Raw genomic sequence first — 26242 nt, 5'->3', positions numbered from 1 at the left:
GTGTCTTTAATTGGGGCATTTAGCCCATTTTACCTTTAAGGTAAATATTGTTATGTATGAATTTGATCCTGTCATTATGATGCTAGCTGGTTATTTTGCCCATTAGTTGATGCAGTTTTTTCATATTATCAATGGCCTTTACAATTTGGTATGTTTTTGCAGCGGCTGGTACTGGTTGTTCCTTTCCATGTTTAGTGTTTCCTTCAGGAGCTCTTGTAAGGCAGGCCTGGTGGTGACAAAATCTCTCAGCATTTGCTTGTCTATAAAGGATTTTATTTCTCCTTCACTTATGAAGGTTAGTTTGGCTGGATATGAAATTCTGGGTTGAAAAATCTTTTCTTTAAGAATGTTGAGGCCGGGCGCGGTGGCTCAAGCCTGTAATCCCAGCACTTGGGGAGGACGAGACGGGTGGATTACAAGGTCAGGAGATCGAGACCATCTTGGTCTACACGGTGAAACCCCGTCTCTACTAAAAAATACAGAAAACTAGCCGAGCGAGATGGCGGGTGCCTGTAGTCCCAGCTACTCGGGAGGCTGAGGCAGGAGAATGGCGTAAACCTGGGAGGCGGAGCTTACAGTGAGCCAAGATCCGGCCACTGCACTCCAGCCTGGGCGACAGAGCGAGACTCCGTCTCAAAAAAAAAAAAAAAAAAAAAGAATGTTGAATATTGGCCCCCACTCTCTTCTGGCTTGTAGGGTTTCTGCCAAGAGATCTGCTATTAGTCTGATGGGCTTCCCCTTGTGGGTAACCCGACCTTTCTCTCTGACTGCCCTTAACATTTTTTCTTTCATTTCAACCTTGGTGAAACTGACAATTATGTGTCTTGGGGTTGCTCTTCTCGAGGAATATTTTTGTGGTATTCTCTGTATTTCCTGAATTTGAATATTGGCCTGCCTTGCTAGGTTGGGGAAGTTCTCCTCAATGATATCCCGAAGAGTGTTTTATAACTTGGTTCCATTCTCCCCATCACTTTCAGGTACACCAATCAAATGTAGATTTGGACTTTTCCCATAGTCCCATATTTCTTGCAGGCTTTGTTCATTCCTTTTATTCTTTTTTCTCTAATCTTTTCTTCTAGCTTTATTTCATTAAGTTGATCTTCAATCTCTGATATCCTTTCTTCTGCTTGATCAATTCAGCTATTGATACTGTGTATGCTTCACAAAGTTCTCGTGCTGTGTTTTTCAGCTCCATCAGGTCATTTATGTTCTTTTCTAAACTGGTTATTCTAATTAGCAATTCCTCTAACCTTTTTTCAAGGTTCTTAGTTTCCTTGCATTGTGTTAGTACATGCTCCTTTAGCTTGGAGTCTGTTATTGCCCACCTTCTGAAGCCTACTTCTGTCAATTTGTCTAACTCATTCTCCATCCAATTTTGTTCCCTTGCTAGCTAGGAGTTGTGATTCTTTGGAGGAGAAGAGGTGTTCTGGTTTTTCGAATTTTCAGGCTTTTTGCTCCAGTTTCTCCCCAATCTTTGTGGATTTGTCTACCTTTGGTCTTTGATGTTGGTGATTTTAGGATGGGGTCTTTGAGTGGACATGCTATTTCTTTCTGTTTGTCAGTTTTCCTTCTAACAGTCAGGCCCCTCTGCTGCAGGTCTGCTGGAGTTTGCTGGAGGACCACTCCAGACCCTGTTTGCCTGGGTACCACCAGTGGAAGCTGCAGAACAGCGAAGATTGCTGCCTGTTCTTTCCTCTGGAAGCTTCATCCCAGAGGAGCACCTGCCAGATGCCAGCCAGAGCTCTCCTGTATGAGGTTTCTCTTGGCCTCTACTGGGAGGTGTCTCCCAGTCAGGAGACATGGGGATCAGGGATCCACTGGAGGAGGCAGTCTGAACCTTAGCAGAGCTCAAATGCTGTGCTGGTCTGCTGCTCTCTTTAGAGCCATCAGGCAGGGATGTTTAAGTCTGTTGAAGCTGTGCCCACAGCCACCCCTTCCCCCAGGTGCTCTGTCCCAGGGTCATGGGAGTTTTATCTATAAGTGCCTGCCTGGGTATGCTGCCTTTTTTTTCAGAGATGCCCTGCCCAGAGAGGAGAAATCTGGCAGTCTGGCCACAGTGGCCTTGCTGAGATGCAGTGGGCGGAGCCCAGTTCAAACTTCCCAGAGGCTTTGTTTACACTGGGAGGGTAAAACTGCCTACTCAAGCCTCAGCAATGGTGGACGCTCCTCGCCCCACCAAGTTCGAGCATCCGAAGTTGATCTCAGACTGCGGCCATGCTGGTAGCGAGAATTTCAAGACAGTGGTTCTTAGTTTGCTGGGCTCCATGGGGGTAGGATCCGCTGAGCCAGACCACTTGGGTCCCTGGCTTCAGCATCCCTTTCCAGGAGAGTGAACAGTTCTGTCTCGCTGGCATTCCAGGCGCACTGGGGTATGGAAAATGGAAAAAAAAAAAAAAAAAAAAAAAAAAAAACCTCCTGCAGCTAGTTCAGTGCCTGCCCAAACAGCCACCCAGTTCTGTGCTTGAAACCCAGGGCCCTGGGAGGGTAGGCACCAGAGGGAATCTCCCGGTCTGCAGGTTGTGAAGACCGTGGGCAAAGTGCAGTATTTGGGCTGCAGTGCGTGGTTCCACAGGCTCAGTCCCTCACAGCTTCCCTTGAGTAGAGGAGAAGATTCCCCAACCCCTTGTGCTTCCCGGGTGAGGCAATAACCCACCCTGCTTCGACTTGCCCTCCATGGGCTGCACCCACTGTCCAATCAGTCCCAGTGAGGTGAACCAGTTACCTCAGTAGGAAACACAGAAATCACCTGCCTTCTGCATCAGTCTCGCTGGGAGCTGCAGACCAGAGGTGTTGCTATTCGGCCATCTTGCCAGCAATTGACTTTTTTTTTTGTCACCCAGGCTGGAATGCAGTGGCGTGATCTTGGCTCACTGCAACCTCTGTGTCCTGGGTTCACATGATTCTTCTGCCTCAGCCTCCCAAGTAGCTGGGAATTACAGGTGCACACCATCACACCTGGCTAATTTTTTGTATTTTTAGTAGAGATGGGGTTTCATTATGTTGGCCAGAGTGGTCTCGAACTCTGACCTCGTGATCTGCCTGCCTTGGCCTCCCAAGTGCTGCAATTATAGGCGTGGGCCACTGCACCTGGCCATGACTGACCTACTTCTGGGCAATGATGCAAAGAGAAGTCCACTGGAAACTTAGGATTGGTGTGTTTTTCTTTCCACATAAGAAAGAAGCATAAAAGAAAAAGTTCTATTTTTGCCCCTTCTCCCTTCCTTCCTGCTTGAGATGATTCTGTGTTGGAATGTAATATCCAGAGCTATGGCAGCTATCCAGAGATGACGAGATGAAAAATCTGAGGATGAAATGTCAATACATTGAGAATGCAGTGAGAATAAATGGAAAGAACCTCATTTCTTGATGGTGATGTCGGGCACTTGAAGTATACAGAGAACATCTAACATTAGGCTACTTGTTAAACAAGAAACGTCCTTATGTTTTAGTCACTATTAGAGTATTCTCTTATTTGAAACTGAATCTAACTAATAGAAGCACAATTATCCTCTGGGTAAGAGTAACTTTCTCCCAGATTTTGAATTTTTTTCTGTGAGTCTTTGTTCTCAATGTTGCTATGGGGTTTCATCTTTTTTCCTTTACACTCTCAAAGTTTTTAGTAAAAATTTAGAAAAGTCTACACTAGGAGCAATTAGAAAAATTCTAGTTTAAATTAAAATTTTATATTCAGATTTTAATGACTTCACTCTCAAAGAGATTTTGAAGTCTCTGGAGTGGGTTTCCCCCTCCTGCCCTCCTCTATTTCTCTTCCTTCTCTATACATGATGACTCAAATAATCACATTGTCTTTCATGTGGCTAGTGTCTTTAAAAGAGATTTAATATGCATTAATGCATTTAATCTTCAAATCAACTCAACAAATATTTATTGTATAATTAGTAATATCAAGTTGTGCTCTGATGAATAAAAAGATGAGGTACAGTTCCTGCACCCATGCAGCCTACAAGCTGGTTGAGTTGGCAATACATATCCACCTATCCCCAATATAACTGTGATTTGTGTAATTTGAAACATAAGCACTGTGTTTTCAAAGCAAGAAGAAGGAATTAATTTTCCACAGGAGAAAATCATTGACTTCATAGCACAAAAGGACATGTTGTCCAGACATTAGCTGCTTCCTTGTCCTCTTTAAGCTGCCACTGAGAGAGTCCATTCAATACAATGTAGTGAGCAATGTAACAGACATAGAAGAGATGATTAGATAGCATACACCTGAGTCTAAGTTCCATTAGACCTGGCTAGACAATTTAGCACAAGTTAAAATGACCTCTACAAATGTCTCTTTGCTCGTCTAACAAGGAACTAACAGAATCTACATTTCAGGGTTTATTGCAAGTTTCAAACTAAGAAACATATAATGCTCTCAGTACAAAGTTTGTCTTATGATGGAATTTTAAAATCAGTTTTCTGTTGCAGTTATCATTATCACTAGTAATACCAAAATGAGAATGAGTTTCTGTATGGCCAAGAGCAGCACACACACCAAAAATGAGTTCAAATGTGAGATTAAAGGAAACAGATGAGGGATGAAAATGTAAAAAAATAATAATAATAAACCAAAAAAAAAGCATGTTTAAAACTGGAAGAACACATTTTACCTTATTCTCATTTCTGTCTAAGTTTGTCACACTTATATATTGTTTACATTACTTGGCAAGAAGTTATTTATCCAACCAATAAATTACAGCCTATGGTACCACCAACATAGGTGATAATAGAGCCTCCCTTCTGTTCTAGCTTATTACTCTTATGCCTGCTATATTTTAGGAAACTGAAAGTTTGAACCCTTTATATGTGTTCTAATAAGATTTACTATTACTTAGCTCTGGTAAGGCCAACAGATCAGGGGACTATTGCCATTGAAAAGATAGTTTGTGATCCATAGTTTTCAAGAGAAGAAGGCACATCACACCATGCAGTGACCCGGGAAGCACGAGGCTAGTCAAGAAGCAGAGGAGGAGGAAGAAACTGTAGACAAGATCCTTTATCATAGTTTCTAAAGGAAGGAATGGGCAAGGCAGGATAAGCAAGCTTCATTTTGTCTAATTTGAACAATTGCAGCAGACTCCAGGACAGAGGGGCCAACCCTAGTTGTCAGGTACCTGACCCTGGGGTAATAGGGTAGGTGGACAGTGACCTGGAGTGAGAGAGCTCAGTAAAGTAGGTGATTGAGGTTGTGGACTCTGGATTAATTGGTCTGTATTTGAAAAGCATGCTGAAGAAGGCAAGTGATTTATTATCTCTAGGAATTGGCTAACCCTGGGAGAAGTACTCCCTCCAGGGCCAGCAAGGACTCAGATGTCAAAGTTGAAAAATACAGAAAATAAAAGGCATGGTTAAAACACATATGAAGTAAAAACAAATACAGACTGAGTGTGGGTCATTAGAGATCTTCCCAATTTTTAAACATAAAGTGCTTGAGATCTGGCCCATAAAACACTCTAGTCAGGACTTTTGGATGCTTATTTTCTAGTTCTCTTTCATGTTTCAGATGGTAGAAGCTACTGATTAAGTAAAGTACTTTGATATAGTGTGTCACGGAAAGTATCTTTATTTCCATTCAGAGGACTAGTCCAAATATACTGACCCAAATATTCCAACACTCAATTGGTGCGAATAAACTTCCTAAGTATACATACTTAAGACATCCCCATACCTCATAAGAGTATTTTTGTTTTAATTAATTTTGAGCTGCTTAAGTTTCTGAAATCTCTTAAGTAAAATTCATGCAGAAGACCATCCAGGGCCTGCAGCTTTTGAACATTTTCTTTCATCACTTACCTAGGGAAGAAAAAGCTCTTCATCACATCCACAGATGACATGGCCACCAGAGGTGGAAGAGAAGGGTGAATCATTCACCCTGAGAAGATAAATTAGATTTCCAAATGACCCTGGCAGCAGAAAGAGGCAGAAATAAAAATAATGACTTTCAACCAGCAAAAAAAGTGCATTTTGAAATGAGAAACAAAGTGCAAAAACTCCAGATGAGAAACAGCTGACATTATGCAGCTACAAAAAGAGAGTTACAGACAGAGCTGACCTCAAGCTAAACAGGTGTCAAGAATGGTTCTGTCATTGGTGAAAAAAAAAAAAAAAATGTGTTCTCGGGATGCATAAATAAAAGAAGCAGTAACATGAAGAATTCATGCAGCATTTCTGGACTACGTAGCTAAACTAATTCAAGGGAGATGTGCAGAATTTGGGGTGGATTCAAAGGAGAGCAACTATGATTTTGGAAAAGTTTTTTTAAAAAAAGAACAGTTTAACCTTGGTAAAAGAAAGTTAATTTAGGATTCTCAGGTGTCAGTTCATGTATTCCCAGAAGAGGTAGTCGCCTATGTGGTGTGAAGGTGCTCTTGCCTAAAAATATACCTGCCCAGTTGCCACAGCTCTGAAATTCTAACATTAGGATATTATTCATATAATAACAAAAGAGGTTGTCTAGATCGAAGTTATACTGTCTGCATGAATATACTAGTCACTAACCTGAAAGTAGCCTCTGATTAAATTCCTCTAGTGATGGAGCATTTCCTTTCTCATGATAATGGTAAGCAGATGATGATGATGATGAAGATGATCCTTTATCATTCACTGACAACCTGCTGTGGGCTACACATTTTGCTGAATGTTTTAAAAGCATAGTAACATTCGGCTGGGCACGGTGGCTCATGCCTGTGATCCCAGCACTTTGGGAGGCTGAGGCGGGTGGATCACGAAGTCAGGAGATCAAGACCATCCTGGCTACCATGGTGAAACACCATCTCTACTAAAAATACAAAAAATTAGCTGGGCATGGTGGCAGACGCCTGTAGTCCCAGCTACTCGGGAGGCTGAGGCAGGAGAATCACTTGAACCTGGGAGGCGGAGGTTGCAGTGAGTCGAGCTCATGCCACTGCACTCCAGCCTAGACGACAGAGCAAGAGTCTGTCTCCAAAAAAAAGGATCATAACATTCAATCCTATTTTTCAATGGTGAATGGGAGCCTAGAATGGTTTTAGTACTTGCCTAATACTGCACAAGTGGTGGGACAGATAACTGAATGTGTGCAGTCAGATTTTGGAGTCACTGCTGTTGACTACTAGACTATACTGCTTCCCATTCAATTGATAAGGAAACTAAGGCTCAGAAAAGTTAAGTGACATTCCAAGGTTACGTGCTGATAAAGCCCAGAGCTTGGCTCTGTACACAGGTCTGCCTGACTCCAGAGCCTCAGCATGTTCACCATCAGGCCACAGTCCTTTCTTGCTGACATTCTGGAACAATCTTGTACATTCACCATACTCTCCCTGAAGCTTATTCTGTATAGATTATAAATTGAAGAACATGGGAGGCTCTTAATAAATATTCCTTGAATAAAATAATTGAATTTATGTAACAGCAAGCTGCATTATGAACAAAAATAATAATGTGAAAGCTATAAAAATTAAGTTTCATGAACAGAAACAAATCTAGAGAAATAAATACTCTCTTTTGCCACAGTTTGTTTCCCAGGAAAGATAACAGTATCCAAGTCCTTTATAGCTATTTGTGTAACCTTGAAAGGGTTTCCTCTAAATCTGGTCACTGCATCATGGCCAACTCATTTAATATTTGGTTTTTGTTATGACAAGGAGATGGCAGGAATTCAAAGTCCTGTCCACTAAGAAATGGATAGAGATAGCCAAGTCACTGCTATCAACAGTCAATTTCATTCCCTGTTAAACTGGATTCTGACCAAGGCTTAAGTAATAAAGACCTTGAAAACTTAGCCATTCGATTCAGCTTTGAGCTTGACTTTAAATATTCTCCACCAAGATTACCATGTATAAACATTTGGTAAAACACTCCCTTCAGTAAGAAGTGTGAATCAGGGAGCACTCAAAGAGTCCTAAAGGAAGATGAAGTGGACTGTGAAATTCTCAAATATAATTATAAACTTAATAGTGTGTGTATTCAGTTCTGATTGGTGTATAATCACTTAACTAATAGAAAGAAACTAATTTGCCATTACAGCTGTTTTGAAATTACATTTAAAGGCAAAATCACAGTGCACTGGGAATTGCAGCCACAGAGCCACTGACTAGATTTTAGTTTTGGAAAAAAAAAAAAAAAAAAGACTATTTCTCTCTCATTTCTCCATTAATAGTTGCTAGTTGCTACAAACAGAAACTAAAAATGGAATTAGCATTGAAGTCCTGCAACAGCAATGACTAAATCAATGGATTGGCATATTACTGCAAGCTTGTTTCAGACAGGGGCTGAGGTAGCAGTTACTAAGCTTTGATGAAAACTGGTTTGTGGAATTACTTTTCACTAGGATCTTAATGCAAAAAATCATTTAAAACAGGTTCAGAGAAATGGGAATACTGACAAAATCCTTCTTATTCATGTTTATGTTTGACAAAAAGAGCAGACCTATTCGGTAGTCGTCATACCCTCTTGAAAGCAAAACATCAGCTCATAACTTTGACAAAGTAAGGGATTGTGACAAGTGAGATCAACACAGTATCTGATATTCAGTATTTAGAGTAGATTAATTCAACTATATTTAAATTATCAGTAATGATTCCTATATATATGTATAAGGTAGCATCTTTATGTAAATCCTAATTATACAACAGGATTACTCAACTTTAGCACTATGAACATTTTGAGTCAAATAATTCTTTTTTGTTGGGGGCTGTCCTGCACATTGTAGGATCTTAGCAGCATCCCTGTCCTCTACCCACCAGATGCATGTAGTATATACATCCCTGCACCACCAGCTGTGCCAACCAACAGTGTCTCCAAACATTGCCAAGTGAATTTTGGGTAGCATACTAGTCCATAGTTGAGGACCAATGGTATAAAGTAACATTAGTTGCATATTACAAGTTAAAATGGCAGTACCACCACCAAATAGCGTATGTGGACAAATTTAAGGAATAATAATTAATTTTAAGTGATCTGAATAATAGCTACAAAATGGTTTAATTTCTCAGGAGAAAATATCAGCTGTTATTATTAGAACTTCAGGCTCTCAGAATCTATTTATGGACTAAAGCTAACAGCTTTAAAAAAAAAAAAAAGATTAAAATAATCTGAGAATATACTAGTCCAGCAGTTAAGGGACAGCCCAGAACACAGGGGGCAGAGAATGGTGCTTATCTAGTGATATTTGGTTGAAAACAAGCTGACTTGGCCCTGCTGAATCTAAGTCCCCTTACCCTGGCACCCCAAAATTAATCGATGGCTGAAGTCAACATTTTTTATTTTTATCTTAAACAAGAGAAATGTTAATAACATCACTTCTTCATTTCTAAAAACATAATCTATACCCTTAGACCAGGCAAAGTGTATGCAACTGAATCCAGACAATAAAGCTGGTTTTTCTCTGCTGATTTACAATAGATTTTTATGACCTTGAACTGCTTTTCCTTATTTAAGTTCTTCTCCTCTTAAAAATTGAGCTAACAGCACAAGCATATGCCTTTCTCCTTAATAATGATCATATATACTGGTTTTAAGAACTTCTTGATAAATTCTCTAAGGTATTTGGAGGTGTTCAGTGATAAATGAAGAAATAAACTTCAATATAAACGAATGCTTTATTCCACTGTGTAGACTGCAGAAATGTGTAACTAATCATTAAAACATGGCCACTTTTGTTAGACTTAATATTGTTTTAAGCCAGTGCCTTCCAATCAACCAACCAAAGATACGTGGCAGGAAAAAATATACTTGCCCTGGAAGTCAGCAAACATGATTATAGGCCTTGTTCTGCCACTGGCTGCCTGGGTGAGCAGTTATCAGCTTTTAGCCTTTACTTTCACATAGGTGTAATTAAATGGGCAAAATAAATGATCTCTAAATAATATTCAACTCTAAAAGTCCACAATCCTTTGTGTTTATTTTCTTCTTACATATATTTCACACTACACTTTCAGTTAGGGGAGAAGGAAATGACTTCCTCTCAAACATGTCAGAATCTTTTTTGTTGTGGTTCTTTGTTGTGGTTCTTTTTTATTGATACATAATGTTTGTACACATTTACAGTGTACTTGTGATATTTTATTACATGCAAAGACTGTACAATGATCAAGTTAGGATATTTGGGGTGTCCATCAAATCAAGAATTTACCATTTCTAAGTATTGGGAACATATCAAGTCCTTTCTTCTAGCTGTTTTGAAAAATATCATCCATCATTGTTAACTATAGTCACCTTGCTCTGCTATCAAATATTAGAACTTAATCCTTCTCTCTAACTGTATGTTTTTGCCCATTAACAAACCTCTTTTTATCCACCCCACACTCACACATCCTTCCCAGCCTCTGTTAAATATAATTTCATTCTCTCTCTCCATGACATCAACTTTTTTAGCGTCCACATACAAATGAGAACATGCAATATTTGTGCCTGGTTTATTTCACTTAACAGTAATAACCAGTTCCATCTACCAGTGCCATGATTTCATTCTTTTTATGGCCAAATCACATTCTATTTTGCATATATGCCACATATTTTCTTATCCATTTGTCCACTGATAGGTACTTAAGTTGATTGCATATTTTTACCATTGTAACCAAAGAGCAAAGATTACAATAAAGAGGAGAGTGCAGGCATCATTTTGATACACTGATGTTTTCCTTGAGATGAAGAACCAGTAGTAGGATTGCTGGATCTTATGGTAGTTCTATTGTTAGTTTTTTGATTAAAAAAAAATTAGGTTTTGATTGCTATGCTGTTTTCCACAGCAGCCATATTAATTTACATTCCCAGTAACAGTTATGAGTTCTCTTTTCTTTGCATCCTTGCCAGCATCTGTTATGTACTGTCTTTTTATTAACAGCCATTCTAACTGGGATAATATCTCATTGTGGTTTTGATTTGCCTTTCCCAGATGATTAGTGATGTTGAGAATTGTTTCAATACCTGTTGGTCATTTGGATTTTCTTTTAACAAATGTCTATTCATATTTTTGCTCACTTTTTAATGAGACCATGTGGTTGGGGTTGTGGAATTGTTTGAGTTTCTTACACATTTTGGATTGTATTTTAGTACCTTCTCAAACAAATATTTTACAAAATATTTTCTCCAATTCAATAGGTTGTCTTTTCACTTTGTTAATTGTTTCTTTTGCTAGGCAGATGTCTTTTAGCTTAATATAGTCCCATTTGTCTTTTTTTTTTTTTTTTTTTTTTTTTTTGAGATGGAGTCTTTCTCTGTTGCCCAGGCTGGAGTGCAATGGCGCAATCTTGGCTCATTGCAACCTCTGCCTCCTGGGTTCAAGAGATTCTCCTGTCTCAGCCTCCTGAGTAGCTGGGATTACAGGCATGTACCACCACACCCTGCTAATTTTTATATTTTTAGTAGAGGAGGGGTTTTCACCATGTTGACCAGGCTGGTCTCGAACTCCTGACCTCAGGTGATCTGCCTGCCTCAACCTCCTACAGTGCTGGGATTGCAGACGTGAGCCACCTCCCCCCCCCAGCCTATTTTGTTTTGGTTGCCTGTGCTTTTGAGGTTTTAGCAATAAAATCTTTGTCTAGAACAATATCCTGAAGTGCTTCCCCTATGTATTCTTCCAGTAGATTTAGTTTCAGGTCATACATTTAAGTACTTAAACCATCTTTATTTGGTTTTTGTATATGGTGAGCGATAGAGGTCCAGTTTCGTTATTTTGCATATAACCATCCAATATTTCCAGCACCACTTAGTGAAGAGGGTACTCATTCCCCAAGTATTTTCTTGGAATCTTCGTTGAAATCAGCTGGCTATAAATACATAAATATACTTCTGGGTTTTCCATTCTGTTCTGCTATGTGTCTGTTTTTATACCAATCCCATACTGTTTTGGTTACTATAGCCTTGTAATACATTTTAAAGTCAGGTAGTGTGATGCCTTCAGCCTTGTTCTTTTTCCTCAGGATTGCTTTGGCTATTTGTGTTCTTTTTTGGTTCGATATGAATTTTAGAATCATTTTGTCTATTTCCGTGAATATTGGCGTTAGTATTTTTATAGAGATTACATTTAATCTGCAGGTTTCTTTGTGTAGTATGGCCATTTCTCATGATATTAATTATTCTGATCCATGAGCATAAGATGTCTTTCCATTTGCTTGTGTCCTCTTCAATTGCTTTCATCAGCATTTTGAAGTTTTCCTTGTAGAGATATTTAACATTCTTGGATACATTTATTCCTAAATGTTCACTACTTATTGTAAATGGAATTGCCTTCTTGAGTTTTCACTCAGGTAGTTTATTATTGGTGCATCAAAATGCTACTAATTTTCATATGTCGATGTATGCTGCAACTTCACTGAATTTATTTATCAGATCAAAGATTTTTCTGGTGGAACTTTTACATTTTTCTAGATATAAGATCATATCGTCAACAAAAAGAAAACATTTGACGTCCTCTGTTCCAATTCAGATGCTTTTTCTTCTTTCTCTTGCCTGATTGATCTGGCTATGACTTCCAGTACTTTATTGAATAGTAGTGGTAAAAGTGGGCATCCTTGTTTTATTCCAGTTCTTAGAGGAAAGGCTTTCAGTTTTTCCTCCTTCACTATGATGTTAGCTGTGAGTTTGTCATATATGGCCTTTTTTATATTGAGCTATGTTTCTTCTATGCCTAGTTTGTTGAGAGTTTTCATCATGAACTAATGTTGAATTTTATCAAATACTTTTTCTGCTTCTATTGAGATAAAACATGGTTTTTGTCCTTCATTTTATTGATAAGGTGCATCACATTTATTGGTTTGTGTATGTTGAACCATCCTTGCATCCCTGAGATAAATCCCACTTGATCATGGTGTCTTATCTTTTTGGTGTGCTGCTGGATTCAGTTTGCTCATTTTTTGTTGAAAATTTTTGTGTCTATGTTCATCAGGGATATTGACTTGTAGCTTTTTATGTGCATAGTATCCTTGTCTGTTTTTGGTATTAGAGTACTGCTAGCTTCATAGAATGAATTAGGCAGAAATCCCTCCTCTTCAATTTTTTTTGAATAGTTTGAGAATTGTTGTCAGTTCTTTGAATGTTTAGTAGAATTTGGCAGTGAAGCCATCTGGTCCTGGATGTTTCCTTGTTGGGAGACTTTTCATTATGATTCTATCTCATTATTCATTAAAGGTCTGTCCTGTTTTATTATTATTATTATTTCTTCCTGATTCATTCTTGGTAGGTTGTATGTGTCCAAAAATGTATCTATTTCTTCAAGGTTTTCCAGTTTGTTAGTGTTTAGCTGTTTATAATAGTCTCTGATGATTGTTTGTTCTCTATGCTATCCATTGTAATGTTTCCTATTTCATTTTTGATTTTGTTTATTTGGGTCTTCTCTTTTTGTTTCTTGGTCAATCTAGCTAGCAATTTATAAATTTTGTTTACATTTTCAAAAAACCAACTTTTCATTTCATTGATCCTTTCTATTTTATCTCTAGTTTAGTTCTGCTTTGATATTTATTATTTCATTATTTCTGCTGATACTGGGTTTGGTTTGCTCTTGCTTTTCTAGTTCTTTGAAGTATATTGTTAGGATTTTTCTTTGAAATCTTTCTACTTTGTGATATAGGTGTTCATTGCTATACACATGCCTCTTAGCATTGCTTTTGCTGTAACCCATAGGTTTTGATATGTTGTACTTTGATTTTCATTTGTTTGAAGAATTTTTTTTTTAATTTCCTCCTTAGTTTGTTCCTTAACCCAGAGATTGTTCAGTAGCATATTGTGTAACTTCCACGTATTTGTACAATTTCCAAATTTCCCCTTGGTATTGATTTTTAGTTTTATTCCATTGGGTCTGAGAAGAAATATGATATGATTTTGATTTCTTAAAATTTGTTGAGACTTGTTTTGTGTCCTAACATGTAGTCTATTTTGGAGAATGTTCTATGTGCTGACGAAAAGAATGTAGCTGTTGGATGAAATGTACTATTAATGTTTGTTAGGTCCATTTGGTCTAAAATGCAGTTTAAATCCAATTTTGTTGTTGTTGTTGTTGATTTTCTGTCTAGATGATTTGTCTAACACTTAGATAGAGGTGTTGAAGTCCCCAACTATTATTGCATTAGAATCTATCTCTATCTAGATCTAATAATATCTGCTTTATATATCTGGGTGCTTTGGTGTTGGGTGCATTTCTGTTTATAATTTTTTGTCCTCTGGCTGAATCGATCCTTTATCATTATATAATAAATTTCATAAATTTATAAAGTCTTTTTACCTTTGTCTTATTACTGTTTTTGTCTTAAAGTTTGTTTTACCTGACATAGTTTTAGTTTCTCTTGCTCATTTTTGCTTTCTTTTTCTATCCTTTACTTTAAGACTACATATGTTTTTACAGCTGAGATGAGTTTCTGATAGGCAGCATACAGTTCAGTAATTTTTTATCCATTCATTCATTCTATATATTTTAAATAGAAAGCTTAATTATTTCCATTCATAGTTATTTTTGATATGTGAGGACTTATTCTTGTCATTTTATTAATGTCTGATTGTTGGGCATATCCTATTGTTACTTTTGTGTTTATCCTATTGTTTATTATTGTAAATTGGTGATTTTCTTTAGCTGTAATATTTGAGTCCTTTCTGTTCCTTGTGTTTTCTCTACCAGTGTGTTTTATACTTCTGTGTGTTTTCATGATGACAGATATCATCCCTTTGCTTCAAAGTACAGAACTCCCTTAAACATTTCCTATAGACCATTCTAGTGGTAATGAATTCCCTCAGTTTTTCTAGTCAGGAAAGACTATTTCTCAATTTATGAAGAATAACTTTTCTGGGTATAGTATCATTGACTGGCAGTGTTTTGTCATTGTTGTTGTGGGTGGTGGTGGTGGTGTTCTCAGTACTGTGAATACATCACCCCATTTTCTCCTGTCCTGCAAGTTTTCTGCTGAGAAATCCTCTGTTAATCTGATAGTGTAACAGGAAAGGGGTCCCAATCCAGACCCCAAGAGAGGGTCCTTAGATCTCGTGCAAGAGAGAGTTCAGTGTGAGTCCATAAAGTGAAAACAAGTTTATTAGGAAAGTAAAGGAATAAAAGAATGGCTACTCTATAGACAGAGCAGCCCCAAGGGCTGCTGGTTGCCCATTTTTATGGCCATTTCTTGATGATATGCTAAATAAGGGGTGGATTATTCATGTCTCCTCTTTTTAGACCATATAGGGTAACTTCCTGACATTGCCATGGCATTTATAAACTGTCCTGGTGCTGGTGGGAGTGTAGCCATGAGGACGACCAGAGGTCACTCTGATGGCCATCTTGATTTTGGTGGGTTTGTCTGTGGCTATACCACCCTGAACACACCCAATCCCATCTGATCTTGAAAGCTAAGCAGGGTCAGACCTGATTAGTACTTGGATGAGAGATTTTGGTGGGTTTTAGATGGCTTCTTCTAACCTGTTTTACCAGCAAGGTCTTTATGACCTGTATTTTGTGCCAACCTCCTATTTCATCTTGTGACTTAGAATGCCATCACCATCTGAGAACACAGCCCAGCAGGTCTTAGCCTTATTTTCCCAGCATCTATCCCAGATGTAGTTGATCTGGTTCACAAGCCTCTGACAATTGGGGTTTCCATATGAGCGACTAAATGCTTTTATTGCTTTTAGAATTCTCTCTTTGTCTTTGTCTTTTGATAGTTTGACTATAATATGCCTTGGAGAAGGTCTTTTTGCATTGTATTTATTTGGGAATCCCTGAGCTGCTTTTATCTGGGTGTCTAAATCTCTTTGCTAGACTTTGAAAGTTTTCAGTTATTATTTTGTTAAATAAGTTTCTATCCTTTTTATTTTCTCCTTACCTTCTGCGACATCAAAAATTTGAATATTTATTCACTTTGTGGTGTACCATATGTCACACAGAATTTGTTCATTGCTTTTTATTCTTTTGCTATATTTTTGTCTGACGGGGTTATTTCAAAAGACCTGTCTTCAAGTTCTAAAATTCTTTCTTCTGCTTGATCTACCTATTGTTGAAGTTTTTTGAATGTATTTTTTATTTCACTTAATACATTCTTCAGTTCCAGAATTCCTGTTTGTTCTTTTTTATTATATTTATCTCTTTGGCATATTCCTCATTCATATCCTGAATTGTTTTTCTGATTTCCTTATATTGCTTTGGTTTTCTCTTGTTTCTCACTCAGCCTCTTTAATATCATTATTTTGAATTCCTTTTTTAGGATCTCATAAATTTCCTCTTGATTGGATTCTGTTTCTGGGAAATTACTGTGTTCCTTTGGAAGTGTCATGTTTCCTATTTTTTCACGGTTCTTGTGTCTTTACATTTATATCGATGTATCTGGTGTAATAGCTGCTTCTTCCAGTTTTTTTTAACTTGCTTGCATAGGGAAAACTGTTTCCTAAAGATGCATCTATGGCGTTGGATGCACAGGGCACTTTAACTTTGATTCTAGCTGCAAGCAGGAGTGTAGTCTTTATGTGATTTATTTGATTGTACACAGCATCAGTGGTGTCTGCGATTTCCACAGTGGCTTAGAGTATGGTTGTTAGTGAAAGCTTTGGTGAAGTTTTTCTGAGGATGGGGATGTCAGATGGGCCTTTCCTCAGACTCCAGTGCTGTCAGCAACAGGCCAAACATGCCTGTCCTTGGGCCGCAAGGTGGTGGGTGGTTTATACTGCCACTGGCGTTAGCAGGTCCAAGCAAGCTGATTCTTGGGTCTCCATGTGGCTTGCTCAAGTGCCAGTAGTAGCAGCAGTGGTCCAAGCAGGTGAATAGGTTCTCAGGCCCCCGAGCAGCAGGTGTGACATGGGCAATGGCAGCAGCAATCGCAGGACAAACCTCTAGATTTCAAGCAGTCCATTCTGATGTTGGCAGTGGCTGTAATGGGCTGGGCCAGCCAGTCATCAGCCTCCCAAGTGGCACATGCAGGTGAGTGCCAGCTCTGGTGGTAGTGGCAGCCTGGGTAGGCTAGATCTTGGGAGCCCAGGAGGAGTATTCAGGTGGCAACAGTGATGGGCTGGGCTGGGCAATCCCCAGGCACCTGGGCAGCATGCTGAGACACTGGGGAGGTGAAGCCAGGCAAGGAGGACCTGTCTTCAGACCCCCTAGTGGTGTCTGCAGTAACTGGCTGTAGTAGGCAGAGGCAAGGTGATCCCCAGGCCCAGGGCAGAATGTCCAGGGGAGGGCGGCAGGGGCTGTACTGCAGCTCTTCTACTGAGGATGGTGGAGTTGCTTTTAGTGGCAGCAGCTATATGCAGGTGGCTGGGAAGAATGCACTTCACTTGCACTTCAGCCCCCATGGTGACAGCCAACAGCACGCAACTACTGCTCTAGCAGGAGTTTGTTTTGGGGTTGGGGGGTACATGAATGTGCATGATGGCTTTACTACTGTAGGCAGTGGGAGTATTTGCCAATGGCTCATGCTCTAGCTCTGGCAGCAGCAGTCAGCAGGTAGGGGATGTCAAAGGGGCTCCAAAGATATGGAAATGCAAGGGCTATTGGGTACCCAAGCAAGATGCAGTCCATTGTGGGCTGGGCTCTCAATATGGTGGCTTGCTGCAGCTGCTTAGGACTTGAGAAGTGTGTAGGACCCAGTGTGAGCTCCCTCTCTGAAGCAATGCCTTCATGCAGTCTCCAGGCAGCTTCCTATGTTAATCTCAGGGACCACAAGGTGTTGGGGCTTTCCCATGGCTGAGAAGCATTCAATGGTTGGAATGTGGGCCACTAGGGGTCACTCATTTACCCCTTCCCTGCACTCAGGAGCCTCTCCAGCCTCCCAACCAATCCCAGATGAGCTACCTGCTTCACTTCCTTCTCCTTTCTCCTGTCAGTTCTCAGCTGAATTCCAGTGTTCTCTCTTAGATGATTTATTCAACGTGTGATTATCTACTCACTATTTTGGTTCTTCTTCTTTGAGAAGGTGAGAACCAAGTGCTTCTACTCAGCCATCTTGAAGCCTCTCCCTTTGTCTTGGAATTTTTGAAAGGCTGAGTCAGTAAGACAGAAAATATGACAGAATATAAGTCTTCTTTTACTATGAAAGCTACTGAGTATAACAGGAATCCAGGAAAAAAATAACAGATACAATGTTCAAGTGGACAATAAGGAGCTTAGAAGTTAGTGGGAGACTTTAGATTCCTAGAATTGAGATGGTCCTCAAAGTTCATCTGAACAAACTGCATGTGGGGAAATTGAGTCTCACAGTAATGGGCTGATTTTTTCAAAACTTATAGCTTTAATGACAGAGTAGAAGCCAGGTATCACACCCTCTGATTCCAATTTTTCTGAAAATTATTCCAAATTAAAAGGCTAATAACATCTATGGAATTATTGACCTAATTATCCAGGATCATCCATGTCAAAATAATTAGTATCAAGGAAGAGGCATGGGAATAGGTGAAAGAGCTCTTTGAAAGAAAATACATTGAAAAATTAACACAGCACTCTATTCCAATAATAAGCCTGAAGATTGTAGTCACTCCTAATTCATGTAATACCCTAGCTACTGATTTTCTTTGTGGAACTGAGCAGAAAATAATCTACATGTTCTGCTCTCTGCATATTTCTCAGCGATGCAATAAAGAAATAGAAAATCAAATGAAGCAAGAAAGTATTCATATATCATGAAAAATAAATTAAATGTACGATTCTCCACCTAGCTGCAATTTAGAATCACTTAATGAACCCAGTTACCACCTAAGACCTAAAAAGTAAGGATCTTGGGGTACTGGACCTGGGAGTCTGTAATTTTAAGGCTCAAAAAATGATTCTGATGCATGCTCCAGGTAAGAAATCATTGGATTAGATTTTATTTTAATGAAATTCCTTCAAATCCAATATTCCCTGATTCTATGATGTATCTAAGTGGACTTGAGTGGGATTTTGCAGCCACGTCAAGTCTGAAAGGAAACAAATAGTAATTGAGTACCTTTCCTGCTTCTGAACCCTATGTGGCTTCTGGGCATTATTAGAAAACATGAGGGGCAGTGGATGTTTATTTACCCTGAAAAGACCCTCTTATCAGAGCATCATCCCTCAGAGACCTGAGTTCTCAAAAAAAGTCTTTATTTCAGAACCTTTAGGGGGAAAAAAAGATACTATGAATGCTTGAAGGCATTATGTCCTTTTTTCCCATTTCCCCTTTCAAGAATGAATATACTATCTAAAATGGCGCATAAACTAAGTACCATAGTCTCTAAGATTAGAGATTCTGATTCACTCATTAGTTTTCAGCAGAAAACAAAGGCCTGAGAAAGAAGGGCAGCATGAAGGAGGGGGGAATGCTGGGTAATGGCAGGAAACAGAAAAAAAAAAATGGCATGACACAGGGGAAAGATATGAGTAGAATCACATAGCCCAAAGTTTGATCCCAAATCTACATACTGCTTTTTCTGAGATGGGTGGCTTTGAGCAAATCACACAAACCATATGATTTTCAGCTTTCTCATCTAGAGATTGTTAAAAATAGTACTGTTCATATATCACGATACTTTTATGATAATTAGACATATGACATGTCTGGTGCCCTCACTACAGTATTTGGCCCAAGGAAGTATTCAATAAATGCCAACAATTATTAACAGTACCAGCACTGTCCAGTGACGTATGACATTGTGGAAAGCCAAAGAACAAACATGTAGAATAGGAATGTGGAAGTACCTGCTAAAGGCAGAAAAATCTCCAAATAATGCAGAGATGCATTTGGTAGATAGTTTCAGCATTTAACCTAGCCTAAATAATATTTTAACATTGCATAGCAGAGAATACCTGTCTCTCATATGTCCCTCTCTCCCCCTCTATTCCTGTCTCCCTTTTTCTCCCTCTACATTGCACACCTACACTCTCCAATAAAGAAATAAATAATAGCACATTTATAGCACAACAGCAAAACTAGTGTATCTGGCAAAAAAGCAAAGCCTTCTGCCACCAGCATCGCCAGGCATTTTGTACCCAGAGGATGCATGACAGTAGAATCTGCAAACGATGCTGCTTTACAAGCCAAAGTGGGGGTGACCTCAAGCAGGTCAAAGCCAAGGAAATGTACCATGCACATGAAAGCACAGCTTTGAACAGGAAAAAAGGCTGAGAAATGTTCATAACACTTCCGCAGCCAATCTGGCATGCAAAAGTCAGAAAAAGCAAGTTTTCTCAACCCAAGGCAATCAACATCTTTTGTAGGTAAAACGGCAGCACTCCAAGAAGCCACACGAGCTCTCCAATAACTGCTGTGTCTATAAGTCATAGGATAATGTAGGCAGCATGGAAAAGACTGCTGACCACACACCCACTGCCAGTCACAACCAAACATCTAATATGAGGGAGTTACTTACAGGCACTAAAATCTACTTAGCACTATGTCAAATACCAAAGTCTGCAAGGAAAATGATTCCCAAGGGCACCTAGACCAGCTGTCACCCTAACTTCACAATGAATGAAGTTTGTTGTGACAGCTATCTGCTGCCATTTTTGCCTCTATATAACTTTTCTAATATCTTCCCTCCTCTTCTTTCTACTCCACGAATTAGCTTTTATTGAGCACCCATTTCGTATGTGCATGGTGCTGTGGCAGGGACACAGATACATAAGCCTTGGGTCTTGACCACAGTACGTCCACAGTACCCAAACAGGTAATAAGAGTAAAAAGTGAGAAGTATCTAGAAGAATAAAACTAAAGTGGGAAGGAGGGAGCTTAATTCTGCCAAGGGAATCAATCAGAGATCATAGAGGTAGAGACATTTGAAATGGGCATGAAAGGATCTGTAAGTATTTATGTCTGAGAGAACGGAAAAAGCAACCCAGACAAAAGTCTCATAATAGGAGATGTGTGCGGGGAGTTGACCGTGTTCTATGTGGGATTTGGTAAAGAAAATGGCATGATGTGAGGCAAAAAAACTAGTCTGGGGGAAGATTCCCAAATCCCTAAATATCCACAGCAAACATTAACATGGTCTTTCCTTTCATTCACCCCCATCTGCTGAGTGCCCAGCACGTGCCTGACATGGCATAAACCTGGGGTTGTAGCTGTGCATAGCTCTTTATAGTACCTTCACCCAGATCTACCTTATACCTCAACACTTCTAACTCCAGAAAGATCCCCTTCTGTGGACTCTGAGCCCTCCAAGGAATTACTAACTAAAGCATTAGAAAAGTTGAGGCCAAATGTGGTGACTCATGCCTGTAATCGCAACACTTTGGGAGGCCAAGGCAGGTAGATCATTTGAGGTCAGGAGTTCAAGACCAGCCTGGCCAACATGGTGAAACCCCCATCTCTACTAAAAATACAAAAAAAAAAAAAAAGCTGGGCATGGTGGTGGGTGTCTGTAATCCCAGCTACTCAGGAGGCTGAGACAGGAGAATCACTTGACCAGGGATGCAGAGGTTACTATGAGCCAAGATCACGCCACTGCACTCCAGCCTGGGTGACAGAATAAGACCCTGTCTCAAAATAAACAAAAAGAAAGACAAAAGAAAAGAAAAGTTGAATGCCTACTATTTTAAGTGAGTTTTTGCATTTTAGAAGAAGACTTACATTGACTCAAATGGAAAAATTGGCATGGAAAAAAATTTTGAACAGAAGAACCATTCTGCCCTTCTTAGCTTACCCGTAGGTGTCACTCCTCAGTCTCTCTGCTTATCCTTATTTCTGAATTAGAAGAGCAGAGGTCTACCTGTTTATCAGCACCCCACCCCTGATCTTTGATTTCTCTCCACTAGAAGGCATGTCAGTTCTCACAGGAATTCAAGAAGTTCCAATCTCACCCCTGCTACACATTCACATGACAGATGAGGTTCACATGTGGAACACATTTTCCAAGTGCAGCATATATAATGGCCTGAAACACAAACAAAATCAACCTGGGATTTTGTGGGGTTACTAGGATGCTACATATACTACGATGCTCCATTACTCTCCCACATAAGGAAGCATGCTGGAATGAAAGTGAGCCTGAGGTTGGGCGGAGCAAGATGGCCAAATAGGAACAGCTCCAGTCTCCAACTCCCGGCGCGAGCAACACAGAAGACTGGTGATTTCTGCATTTTCAACTGAGGTACTGGGGTCATCTCACTCAGGAGTGCCGGACAATCGGTACTGGTCAGCTGCTGCAGCCTGACCAGCGAGAGCTGAAGTAGGGCAAGGCATTGCCTTACCTGGGAAGCGCAAGGGGGAAGGGAATCCCTTTTCCTAGCCAGGCGAACTGAGACACACAACACCTGGAAAATAGGGTAATTCCCACCCCAATACTGTGCTTTAAGCAAACCGGCACACCAGGAGACTATACCCACACCTGGCCAGGAGGGTCCCACGGCCACGGAGCCTCCCTCATTGCTAGCAGAGCAGTCTGTGATCTTAACCACGAGGCAGCAGTGAGGCTGGGGGAGGGGCGCCCGCCATTGCTGAGGCTTAAGTAGGTAAACAAAGCCGCTGGGAAGCTCGAACTGGGTGGAGCTCACAGCAGCTCAAGGAAACCTGCCTGTCTCTGTAGACTCCACCTCTGGGGACAGGGCACAGCTAAAAAACAACAGGGGAAGCAGCAGAGGCCTGTGCAGACGTGAACGACTCTGTCTGACAGCTTTGAAGAGAGCAGTGGATCTCCCAACACGGAGGTTGAGATCTGAGAAGGGACAGACTGCCTGCTCAAGTGGGTCCCTGACCCCTGAGTAGCCTAACTGGGAGACATCCCCCACTAGGGGAAGTCTGACACCCCACATCTCGCAGGGTGGAGTACACCCCTGAGAGGAAGCTTCCAAAGTAAGAATCAGACAGGTACACTCGCTGTTCAGCAATATTCTATCTTCTGCAACCGCTGCTGCTGATACTCAGGCAAACAGGGTCTGGAGTGGACCTCAAGCAATCTCCAACAGACCTACAGCTGAGGGTCGTGACTATTAGAAGGAAAATTATCAAACAGGAAGAACACCTATACCAAAACCCCATCAGTACGTAACCATCATCAAAGACCAGAAGCAGATAAAACCACAAAGATGGGGAAGAAGCAGGGCAGAAAAGCTGGAAATTCAAAAAATAAGAGCGCATCTCCCCCTGCAAAGGAACGCAGCTCATCGCCAGCAACGGATCAAAGCTGGTCAGAGAATGACTTTGACGAGATGAGAGAAGAAGGCTTCAGTTCATCAAACTTCTCAGAGCTAAAGGAGGAATTACGTACCCAGCACTAAGAAACTAAAAATCTTGAAAAAAGAGTGGAAGAATTGATAGCTACATTAATTAATGCAGAGAAGGTCATAAATGAAATGACAGAGATGAAAACCATGACACGAGAAATACGTGACAAATCCACAAGCTTCAGTAACTGACTTGATCAACTGGAAGAAAGAGTATCAGCGATTGAGGATCAAATGAATGAAATGAAGCAAGAAGAGAAACCAAAAGAAAAAAGAAGAAAAAGAAATGAACAAAGCCTGCAAGAAGTATGGGATTATGTAAAAAGACCAAATCTACGTCTGATTGGGGTGCCTGAAAGTGAGGGGGAAAATGTAACCAAGTTGGAAAACACTCTTCAGGATATCATCCAGGAGAACTTCCCCAACCTAGTAGGGCAGGCCAACATTCAAATTCAGGAAATACAGAGAACACCACAAAGATACTCCTCCAGAAGAGCAACTCCAAGACACATAATTGCCAGATTCACCAAAGTTGAAATGAAGGAAAAAATCTTAAGGGCAGCCAGAGAGAAAGGTCGGGTTACCCACAAAGGGAAGCCCATCAGACTAACAGCAGATCTCTCGGCAGAAACTTTACAAGCCAGAAGAGAGTGGGGGCCAATATTCAACATTCTTAAAGAAAAGAATTTTAAACCCAGAATTTCATATCCAGCCAAACTAAGTTTCATCAGTGAAGGAGAAATAAAATCCTTTACAGATAAGCAAATGCTTAGAGATTTTGTCACCACCAGGCCTGCCTTACAAGAGACCCTGAAGGAAGTCCTAAACATGGAAAGGAACAACCGGTACCAGCCATTGCAAAAACATGCCAAAATGTAAAGACCATCGAGGCTAGGAAGAAACTGCATCAACTAACGAGCAAAATAACCAGTTAATATCATAATGGCAGGATCAAGTTCACACATAACAATATTAACCTTAAATGTAAATGGACTAAATGCTCCAATTAAAAGACACAGACTGGCAAACTGGATAAAGAGTCAAGACCCATCAGTCTGCTGTATTCAGGAGACCCATCTCACATGCAGAGACATACATAGGCTCAAAATAAAGGGATGGAGGGAGATCTACCAAGCAAATGGAGAACAAAAAAAAGCAGGAGTTGCAATCCTAGTCTCTGATAAAATAGACTTTAAACCATCAAAGATCAAAAGAGAAAAAGAAGGCCATTACATAATGGTAAAGGAATCAATTCAACAGGAAGAGCTAACTATCCTAAATATATATGCACCCAATATAGGAGCACCCAGATTCATAAAGCAAGTCCTTAGAGACTTACAAAGAGACTTAGACTCCCATACAATAATAATGGGAGACTTCAACACTCCACTGTCAACATTAGACAGATCAACGAGACAGAAAGTTAACAAGGATATCCAAGAATTGAACTCATCTCTGCACCAAGCGGACCTAATAGACATCTATAGAACTCTCCACCCCAATTCAACAGAATATACATTCTTCTCAGCACCACATCACACTTATTCCAAAATTGACCACATAATTGGAAGTAAAGCACTCCTCAGCAAATGTAAAAGAACAGAAATTATAACAAACTGTCTCTCAGACCACAGTGCAATCAAACTAGAACTCAGGACTAAGAAACTCAATCAAAACCGCTCAACTACATGGAAACTGAACAACCTGCTCCTGAATGACTACTGGGTAAATAACGAAATGAAAGCAGAAATAAAGATGTTCTTTGAAACTAATGAGAACAAAGATACAACATACCAGAATCTCTGGGACACATTTAAAGCAGTGTGTAGAGGGAAATTTATAGCACTAAATGCCCACAAGAGAAAGCAGGAAAGATCTAAAATTGACACTCTAACATCACAATTAAAAGAACTGGAGAAGCAAGAGCAAACACATTCAAAAGCTAGCAGAAGGCAAGAAATAGTTAACTAAGATCAGAGCAGAACTGAAGGAGATAGAGACACAAAAAACCCTCCAAAAAATCAATGAATCCAGGAGTTGGTTTTTTGAAAAAATCAACAAAATTGACAGACCGCTAGCAAGACTAATAAAGAAGAAAAGAGAGAAGAATCAAATAGACGCAATTAAAAATGATAAAGGGGATATCACCACTGACCCCACAGAAATACAAACTACCATCAGAGAATACTATAAACACCTCTATGCAAATCAACTAGAAAATCTAGAAGAAATGGATAATTTCCTGGACACTTACACTCTTCCAAGACTAAACCAAGAAGAAGTTGAATCCCTGAAAAGACCAATAGCAGGCTCTGAAATTGAGGCAATAATTAATAGCCTACCAACCAAAAAAAGCCCAGGACCAGATGGATTCACAGCTGAATTCTACCAGAGGTACAAAGAGGAGCTGGTACCATTCCTTCTGAAACTATTCCAATCAATAGAAAAAGAGGGAAACCTCCCTAACTCATTTTATGAGGCCAACATCATCCTGACACCAAAGCCTGGCAGAGACACAACAAAAAAAGAAAATTTTAGACCAATATCCCTGATGAACATCGATGCAAAAATCCTCAATAAAATACTGGCAATAAAATACTGACAATGAGATACCATCTCACACCAGTTAGAATGGCAATCATTAAAAAGGCAGGAAACAACAGGTTCTGGAGAGGATGTGGAGAAATAGGAACACTTTCACACTGTTGGTGGGATTGTAAACTAGTTCAACCATTATGGAAAACAGTATGGCGATTCCTCAAGGATCTAGATCTAGATGTACCATATGACCCAGCCATCCCACTACTGGGTATATACCCAAAGGATTATAAATCATGCTGCTATAAAGACACATGCACACGTATGTTTATTGCGGCACTATTCACAATAGCAAAGACTTGGAATCAACCCAAATGTCCATCTGTGACAGACCGGATTAAGAAAATGTGGCACATATACACCATGGAATATTATGCAGCCATAAAAAAGGATGAGTTTGCATCCTTTGTAGGGACATGGATGCAGCTGGAAACCATCATTCTTAGCAAACTATCACAAGAAGAGAAAACCAAACACCGCATGTTCTCACTCATAGGTGGGAACTGAACAATGACATCACTTGGACTCGGGAAGGGAACATCACACATCGGGGCCTATCATGGTGGGGGAGGGGGG

The 26242-nt window shown here is 39.9% G+C and overlaps 1 long non-coding RNA gene across 1 annotated transcript in view; it reads right to left on the bottom strand.

Annotated features, from left to right (window-relative positions):
• Positions 1 to 26242, bottom strand: part of LOC111551628 — a 122513-nt gene that overhangs the window by 17239 nt on the left and 79032 nt on the right. Inside the window, exon 4 of the long non-coding RNA XR_002734416.2 lies at positions 5803 to 5912. This is a non-coding gene — a long non-coding RNA (uncharacterized LOC111551628). The remainder of the gene's footprint in view (positions 1 to 5802; positions 5913 to 26242) is intronic.

The sequence above is a fragment of the Piliocolobus tephrosceles genome, chromosome 13, assembly GCF_002776525.5.
Source record: "Piliocolobus tephrosceles isolate RC106 chromosome 13, ASM277652v3, whole genome shotgun sequence".
NCBI classification, from domain to species: Eukaryota; Metazoa; Chordata; class Mammalia; order Primates; family Cercopithecidae; genus Piliocolobus; species Piliocolobus tephrosceles.
Note: the sequence above shows the minus strand (reverse complement) of the source record. Positions and strands in the feature narration are given on the sequence as shown.